The following is a 9614-nucleotide window of genomic DNA, read 5'->3' as shown; positions in this document are numbered from 1 at the left end:
AATTGAGACTGGTGAGACTACTGGGTCGGCTCATCTCCAAAATTCCAGGCCTTGTTGGGTGTTGGAATTAATTATTCTAATTGTTCCTGATAGAAATGATCTCAATCAAGGGTGACTAGCATCAGGGAAATGATTGTAGTCGACTTAAGAGGTACCACTGTAATAGGCGGTAGGCGACCTCATATGGATCTTCAGGGGCTTCCCCAAAATGATGGGTTAGCCCAGGAGAAAAAAGAATGGTGAGATTACTGGGTCAGATGGTCTCCAAAATTCCAGGTCTTGTTGAGTGTTGGAACGAATTATTCAAATGATTCCAACTATAATTTATCTCCATCAAAGGTATCTAAAGTCAGGGAACAGTTTGTGGTCAACTTTCGAGGTATTAGGGAGTTGGTGACCTCGTATTGATCTTCACCGGAGTCCTTAAAATGATGCGTCAGCCCAGCAGGGATTCTAAGATTACTGAGTCAGATGGCCTCCAGAATTCCAGGACTTGATGGGTGTTCTTGGTTACATTTGAGCAGGGGTGTCAAACTCTTTTTCGTCTCGGGCCGCATTGTAGTTATGATTTCTCCCAGAGGGCCGTTAGAACAGTGAAACCATATAAATGTTTAATCATCACCAAAACATATTATTACCATTACACAACAAATTGAGGGATAACTAGTTTTGAAATTAGACGACAAGGATAATAGTTTGTTCAAGTATTGTTTAAGTTAGTGTAGAAGAAGGGTTTGCTAACAGAAAAATGCAATATCTCAACATTATTGTTTATTATTATGATAATTTGGAATTTGGGTACATTTTTTAGCAAAAATCACGGAAGTTGACGAGCATGATTTGGTTTCGCGGGTCACATAAAATGATGTGACTGGCCGCATTTGGCCCCCGGGCCTTGAGTTTGACACCTATGGGTAACTAGAGTCAGGGAATAAATTTTGGTGGACTTTTGAGGCACCACTGTGTTAGGCAGTCAGTGACCTTGTATATGGCTCTTCAGTGGGGTCCTCAAAATGTTGCGTTAGCCCAGGAGAAATGAGAATGGCAAGATTACTGGGTCTCATCATCTCCAAAATTCCAAGTCTTGTCAATTATTCTGGTTATGCCTAATTTAATTGATCTCAATTGAGAGTAACTAGCAACAGATAACACAGGGTACTACTGTGTTAGGCAGTATGTGACCTCATATGAATCTTTCATGGGCTCCTCAAAGTTTATTTCTTCACCCTGGAGAAATTAGAAAGGCTAGATTACTGCATTGGATTGTCTAGGTATTGTTGGGTGTTGGAAGGAATTATTCAAATTAAAATATTCCTGATGTAATTAATCTCAATTAAAATAAACTAGAGTCAGGGAACCTCTGAGGTACCACCGTATTCGGCAGTCGCTGACCTCTTATTGCTCTTCACCGGAGTCCTCAAAATTATGCGTCAGTTCAGCGGTGACTGTGAAATAATTTCAGGTCTTGTTGGGTGTTCCTGGTCAGGAGCTTGTCGGAACAGAACAACATGTTCAGGATGTTGACTTGGTTTCCAAATTCACCACACATTTCCATCCACTTGAACATCTGGAGGCGGCACGGTGGACGACTGGTTAGAGCGTCAGCCTCACAGTTCTGAGGACCCGGGTTCAATCCCCGGCCCCGTCTGTGTGGAGTTTGCATGTTCTCCCCGTGCCTGCGTGGGTTTTCTCCGGACACTCCGGTTTCCTCCCACATCCCAAAAACATGCATTAATTGACAACTCTAAATTGCCCGTAGGTGTGACTGTGAGTGCGAATGGTTGTTTGTTTGTATGTGCCCTGCAATTGGCTGGCAACCAGTACAGGGTGTACCCCGCCTCCTGCCCGATGACAGCTGGGATAGGCTCCAGCACGCCCGCGACCCTAGTGAGGAGAAGCGGCTCAGAAAATGGATGGATGGATGGATGGATGGATGAACATCTGGACAGAACAATCCAAAGCCACCCCATCTCAGAGTGTGAGGGACTCAATGATATGGTGCCGGATATCACCGCACACCTTTGACGAGACAGATCAGATGGCCGTCTTTGGCTTTGGATCTAATGTTATCATCTGTGTAAGCTGTATGGGCCATGAGAAAGCATCGCTATTGGAGCAGCTGATTGTTGTTTGAACTTTCAGGGTGAAAACGTGCTCAAGCTAAAGTCTAGACAAGTGAAGGTTGGCTGTGAAGTTTTCAAAGTAGCAAAGGTTAAACTCCATCAGTTCACAACGAGAGGCCGTAATAGTGCCCCCTCGCAGAGAAACTCACATGAAATTATAATAATACATTCATGGTTATTTTAGGAATCACAGATGGAAATCGGATCTCCTTTTGTTTTTGATCCACGGCAGTGTGCACCGTCCTCCTGAATCTCAATGCTATATCACATGGAGCCTCTTTGCGTGCTAATTGAATTTCGTACTTTGACAAGCATATGGTCTTGATTTCAGTTGCGCCGTGCCGATCTAATGAGCAATCCCAGGTGGAAGGAAAATATAAAACTCTTTGGATTTACAAGCAGATCTGATGTGCCAGGAGTGACCCGGGGATTCCAAAAGGTTAAACACGTAGACGATCGCAAACTCCACCAAGGACCATTAGCACAGATGAAAAGCAGATAGGGGCGTTTCTTTATCTGGATTTACATCGCTATGTTATCCTACCCATTCTAATTAGAATACCTTTACATTGACGATCACGTTCTCTTTAGAGGAGTGTCAAAGTGAGGCTAAGTAATCATTAGAAGTATAGTTTTCATTGGTTTCCTGTGATTGTTAAGTAGTTTTTCCATAGCACACAGACATGATACAGCTATTGACTAAACGCACATTTTAAGTATTTAATCAATCACAATTTGGACTAAGGACAGGCATTTGATGAAATATCCTTGATTCACGATTATTTTTGTATTTTTATTTTTTATTTTCCTCTGAATGTTTTGTTCTCCTGTTTCGATAAGGTTAATTTTTGTGTGTGTGCCAAAACAGCTCTGCATCGAGACAAATATTCATTGCTGTCACATTGTTGTTCTTTAGATTGCAAGCTCGTCATCAATCAATTGATCAGTTATGATCTTCCCCAGTTCAGATTACACAAATTTTCAAAGACATTTCAAACACTTTTTTTTTTATTCCCAGAACAGAGATGAGGTGAAACTCAGGTCAAACACAATCTGCCCCAGGCTGATCCACATTCCCAATTGAATTGGAAATGATGGAAATATAAAAAATCAATTTGAGAAAAAAAAGAGTCAGGAAACAGTCACAGTAAAACAGTCCCCATAATACAACCGTTATGAATTGTACTGTACTGTGAGTGAAAATACAATCCATTCTTTTACTTTATGGTTCACAAAAAAAAAAACCCAAAAAACCCAATGCCAATCGTTGATGTCATGGTAACAAGAGTACTCTGTGTTGGCCTTGTGGGTAGGTACATTTGTGAGGTGGGGGTTCACTTTTTTAGCCAAACATTTTGTGTTAGTGGTAATTCATTGATTTTACGTCGGACAAGTCGACAGGCCGAACAGCAGTAGCTGAAGTTTGTTGGCATACCTGTTATTTGTTAATTTTATTTAACAGTTTTCGATTTAAAAAATATGTAATTTAAAAAAAATGTAATTCTCAGGTTGGAATTTTTCTTTTTTGGGGGGGTGGGGGGGGATACAGTCGTTCGAGACGACTATTACACATGATAATTAGGTAACACCAGCCTGTGTGGAAGGAGGAGGAATATGAAACATTCTTCCATATAGTTAACACAATGACCCACGACATTTAACAGAGCAATACGAGGTCTACAAAACATCAAGTAGGGCAAATGAGCCAAAGTGTTTCCTGCTTCCATGCCGTGCAGTCCCTAGAGGTCAATAAGCACCACTCTTAACTGACACCGCTGCTAACACTGCTAGCTTACACTACAGGCCAGTGCCAATTGCACTCCACACTGACTCATTGTACCAATCGCGCCTCATTTCTTCCTGGGCCGAAGCACGCCGAGGTGTGTGCCGTTTTCCATAGCCTCGTTAGAAACAAATGGAGGTGGAGGTGTTTTTTATGGTTCGAATCTGGACCAAGTACCACCCCAAATGCCCATACACACAAACTCAAGTCACCCACCTTGCCTTCTACCAACCTGGTCCCCAACAAAAGCACTTTTTAAAAAGACTCAACTTTTATTCGAAGTCTTTACTGCTGCGAGGTGTTTCCAATTAGCCGTAATTGCTCCTTCCAGTCTTGGGTTTCACTGACTCACATTAAACTGGGATTATGACAATGGCAGAACTAAACTGGAAATGATGCAAAAGTTCCATAATAACTGCACATGTTGCTAATTGGGCACTTGACCACATCCAATTTGTTTCCAATGATTTCAACAACAAGTGAGAGCTGGTCCAGAAACTGGAGAATTAAAAACACACCTGAAGTTGAAGATTTTAAATTGGAGTTACGCTCCTTGCACTTCTTCTTCTTGCACGATAAGACTTGATAAAATTCACGTCAATTCTTTTGTAATGAAAAGTTGCTGAAAGAAATGACTCACTCACTAACGGAGTCAATGGTGCAGTAAAGACACCCACAAACAGTGGACGTTCGGTCAGTGACCAAACAGGCCAACTATGTCTGTGCTACGCCACCATGTCTCTTATTAGGAATGACTGGCTGTAATTAAGGAATGAGGATCATGTTTTTTTGGTGTTTTTCCAACAGCAACAAAAAGGCTTGACTGTTTTTTTGAGAGTTGACTCTACAAGCAGTGAGTTTATCATGAAGTCCATCTTGCCTCCTTCCCCTTCTTTTTTTCTCTCGTGCTCTTTCTGCTCCAGCGAACACACTTACGAGCTGAGGCCAACACACAGGATGCGGCCGCAATTTACAGTGATTCATTTAGCGAGTGCCGAGAGCCGATGCACCGAAACGCATACTCCCGTCAGACATGCATGAATAGTGTAAAGAAAAAGTAAGTGCGTCGGTTGAACGGACACGTGCCTTTTAAAATGGTGCCTGTCCTCTTGGCTTAAACTCTTCTTAAATCTTATTTTTGCTTTACGGGTTGACCACAGGGTCGCGGGCATGCTGGAGCCTATCTTAGCTATCATCGGGCAGGAGGCGGGGTACACCCTGAACTGGTTGCCAGCCAATTGCAGGGCACATACAAACAAACAACCATTCGCACTTACATGCACACCTAGGGGCAATTTAGAGTCTCCAATTCATGCATGTTTTTGGGATGTGGGAGGAAACCGGAGTGCCCGGAGAAAACCCACGCAGGCACGGGGAGAACATGCAAACTCCACACAGGCGGGGCCGGGGATTGAACCCCGCTCCTCAGAACTGTGAGGCTGATGCTCTAACCTGTCATCCACCGTGCCACCGATATGTCCACTACTGAGGTTGAATTTCCATAACATGGTACAAGTGACACAATTTACACTTCAGTTTTTGCTCTTAATCGGCACGATTGGGCAGCGTCCGAAAAAAACGCAACAAATAAACAAACAAAACAAATTAAACATTGAAAGGGGATATCTTCAGATCAGATCAGGCCTCTTGCAAACGTGGATAAACCCCAAGTGACCAACGTGCGCACAAGAGGAGTAGCACAATGCCCATTGAATTTAATCATACAATTTGGCAAAATTGTTTAATTTCATTATCTTCTATTTAATTAAACTATTATTTTCTTTTCTTTATTTTTCTAATTAAAAACACATTACAAATGTTTTTTTTGGTGTTTGCACCAGATTACAGTTGACTTTTCGCAGGGCGTAGGGACCGGGCCCGATATTTTTTATTAACAACCCAAAAATTCTCGAAGAAGTGGGGATATACTGCCAGTAAGCATTTCCCACGACAAACTATTTTGGCAGACTTGTACAGTAAACAGCATGAAGAAAAGGGAGGAAGTAATAATAAACGTGCTGTCTCAGTGAACACCAAGAAAATCAAGTGCAGTGTGAAAAGGCTTTTTTGCGTTAGGGTCGGGTGGTGTTGATTGGTTGGTCAGGGTGCAGAAGATGACAAAGCCTGATCTTTTTCAGGCCTGGCGATAGACATGTGCTAAAGTCACGGCGACAAAGATCACATGTCTTGTTTGTCATGTCACGCGCGTTAAAGCCCGCTATCTAGCTGAAAGACTCAATAGCGGAAAAGAAGATTGGTACTGTAGGATTGGAATATTTACATTACGCAGTAAGAGGAGGAGAGGTCGCCGCGATAAAACCACACAGCTGCCCTTCATCAACACACACGCACACATCCAAGTGGACATGGGAGGAGGTTGCTAACTGTGTTCAAAGTCCTCCTGCGGGTCCAATTAACACATTGTCCTCCTATGGAGCTTCTCGGTCCTCCTTCAGAAGCGCCGCCAACGTTATCAAGATGAGATCCACGTCGTGTTTATTTCAGCAGAGAGGAATGTGAGGGCCCGTCAGAGTCCCAGACAGACGTCAGTGCAACTATTTAGTGTGCATGTCCTGCCAAAAGAAATGAATGCTTCGGAATGGAGCAGCAGGAAAGTACATTTATGAAATGTTTTGGGGGCTGTGAAAATCAAATTCATTCCTTTGCAGAAGTTCAATGTGGATGAAGCAACTTTTTGGGGGTTGCATGTTTCTTAAAATAACATTCAATTTTAAAGGTGAGGACAAGATAACAGAGCAGTCCATTTCCTAAGGCAGACGCTCGCTCCTCCCCACCCGTTATTGGTTCTTTCCTCCTGGCTCCTGCAAGCAGCAGATTAGGGAAAGTGGCACGTCTTCACTTGTGGGATTACCTGACCATTTAATAACATTTTAATCACATTCACAACATTTGGGTTTTTTTTGTAGGTGGTTTCTAATACAAAAATTGAGCTTGCTGGGCATGTCGCTCAGTAGTAGACGTAAAAATTTTTTAATAATAATAAAATAAAAAAGAAGCCCTGCGCAAAAAGACAGAAAATCTGCCATTTTGCCTTGAAGTGTCAATTTTAGGCTCATTTACCCATTTCCAAGGATCTTATTCCTGCAGGGTTTCCCCCTTATCACCTAATTTTAATCCTGTATATATACCAACAACCACAAAAACAACAAACTGAAGAAAAATCACGTTACGGCACGTTTCAGAGCTCGCTAGCGACACAGGCAGACCGACTTTTTGCTTTGAAGTATAAAGTTTAGTCTTTGTAGAGGTTGTAAACTGATTAATAAAAAAATGCTCGATTATCTAATGATAACAACAACCAGTGTTTTTTTTCAGTTTGAATTAATTTTTAGGCTTCTTGAAAAAAAAAGTAACAAGCCTATTTTAGCAAAATAGGGAGTAGAAATCCCACATACGATATCTGTTTTCAAATGCAGGGAGTAAAAGTAAAACGTTAAGTAAAATGACTACTCAAGTACAGATACCTTAAAGATCTACTTAAGTACAGCAATAAAGTATTTGTACTTGGTAACTCCCCACCACTGATTGTATAATATGGGTTTCGTGGCGTATGTTAATATTACAAAGCAGCAATGTGCGAGAGTGAGCAGGGCTGTAAATAAATAAATGATCACACGCTCAGAGACTCGGCCATCGCTAACAAAGCCAAAAACATGATAAATAAACAACATGTAGAGCGTCTCCTCCGCACTTGGATGTTTACTCCCAAATGGCCCTTTTTGTTTATGTGCATTTAATTGGACTGCGCGGCTTTTGCGGTGGCTGCGGTGTGCTGATGTTGATGTGTTGATTTGTTGTTGTCATCGTTTTGCCGAGGTCAGATTGTTACGCCCGATATGGGCTAATGTACTACATTTTGCTTGTTATCAATCTAGCTAACATTTAGTTTGGGGGATAATGATCAGATATTCTAGATATGAAGCAGTTTGTGTGAATATGAGAGCGTGGATACAGTTAGAAGTACACAATGTGGAAATATGGAGTGTTGTGGATGCTCACATTATTTGTGAATGTACTATAAATGTTTCGTGGGGTTGACACAATTCAGAGCACTCACCTCAACCTTCTGGTTGTAACCTCACCAGGGGGCAAGGCCACCGGAGCCCAGGTGAAAGCACAATTAAGGATTATGGTTTTTTTTTACCCCTCAAGTTCTCTCTTTCTACAATTTAGGGGTGCAATTTACATATTAATCCACTGACTTAATGCATACAAATAAGTATTAGGGCCTGACTGAAAATAGGAAAAAAAATAAGAGAAAAGATTGTAATTCTGACAATTTTTGTGTACACCCAGGTCTTTTGGAAATGATAAATACATATAATACACATGCATATTTCAGCTTTATTGTTGTGATCTTGTGATTCTTTCAACAAAAAAATGATACTCTTGTAATATTCATCGACCCATTATTTTTCTTATACAGCAATTAGATTTTCTTAATATTGAAAGATTCTGACTTTATTCTTGTATTATTACTGTTTCTTCCCCCCATAACATAACTTTAATCTTGTAGCATATCTTTTTCTCGTACTATTACAACTTATTTTTTTCACTGAATATTACAAGTCTATTAGTTTTTTTCTTGGTTCTTTCTTTCTTCATGTAATATTCTGATGTTATTTTAAATAAAACAATTACAACTTAACTCGTATTTTGTGTGTGTGTCACTTTATTCTCATATTACAACTTAATAAAAAAAAACTCTGGAAAATTGACTCGTCCAGTAATGTGATTTTTTATATATACATTATACATAACCTTTACTTATGATCTAAAAAAAAATGTTGTCTTCAATATAACAACTGTTTTTAATCGTAAAATTGCGACTTTATTCTCAATATTATGACCCCCCCCCACCATAATACAGCTTTTCTTCTTGAGAAAAATACGACATGACAGTGACATAAGTGCTGCTGACCTTGAAATTATCTTTATATTAGAATTGCTACATTTAGGATGCATTATTTATATACAGTATAATATAAATATCAGGGGATGAGGTTTTCCCATTTACGTACTGTACTCATTTCCTTGCATCGTGTGGTTTACTGGTGTTGTGAGTGAGCTTGCAAATAGTAGCCGGTTGTTTTTACTCTTTTAGTCTACTTGAGATAAGGTACATGATTGGTTGCCTGAACTTGATAAATAGCTCCTCCAGCTTTGTGCCCGTTAGGTGGCATTGCATGTAATCAAGATAAACAAATAAGTGCCATTAAAGATCTCATAATGTGCATGTGTGGGGGCTGCCTGGGTGAGCAATCGCGCTCTTTCGCTGGAGATCTTCCTGATTACAGCGTGAAATGACTCACAGATCGTACTGCATTCTCGCATACACAAACATACACACTGACCTCCTGCCGCATGAGTGTTTGTATGAAAAAAACAACTTTCTCTAAACAACCAAAAGACAGCCAGGCTTCTAATAAAACATACGCATTTGTGCGCTCGCACCTCATTTCACAAAGCCTCTCGGCCAAGCGGAGACCATAAATTAACCCTCTGCGTTGTATCAACTGCCAACGAGTGAGCTACGAGCCACTTACACGATCCAAACTCATTAATAAGAAGTGAAAGTTTTGCCAATATAACATGCGTTAATCCCTCCAACAGGGAAAGTATTTGGCCGGCTGCCTGATCCTTTACGAAGCAGCTGTCCTCGTGCAGTGGTAATTGTGCTCTCCGTG

The sequence above is a fragment of the Phycodurus eques genome, chromosome 5 (genome assembly GCF_024500275.1).
Source record: "Phycodurus eques isolate BA_2022a chromosome 5, UOR_Pequ_1.1, whole genome shotgun sequence".
Classification (NCBI taxonomy): domain Eukaryota; kingdom Metazoa; phylum Chordata; class Actinopteri; order Syngnathiformes; family Syngnathidae; genus Phycodurus; species Phycodurus eques.
This window is presented reverse-complemented; position numbering follows the sequence as displayed.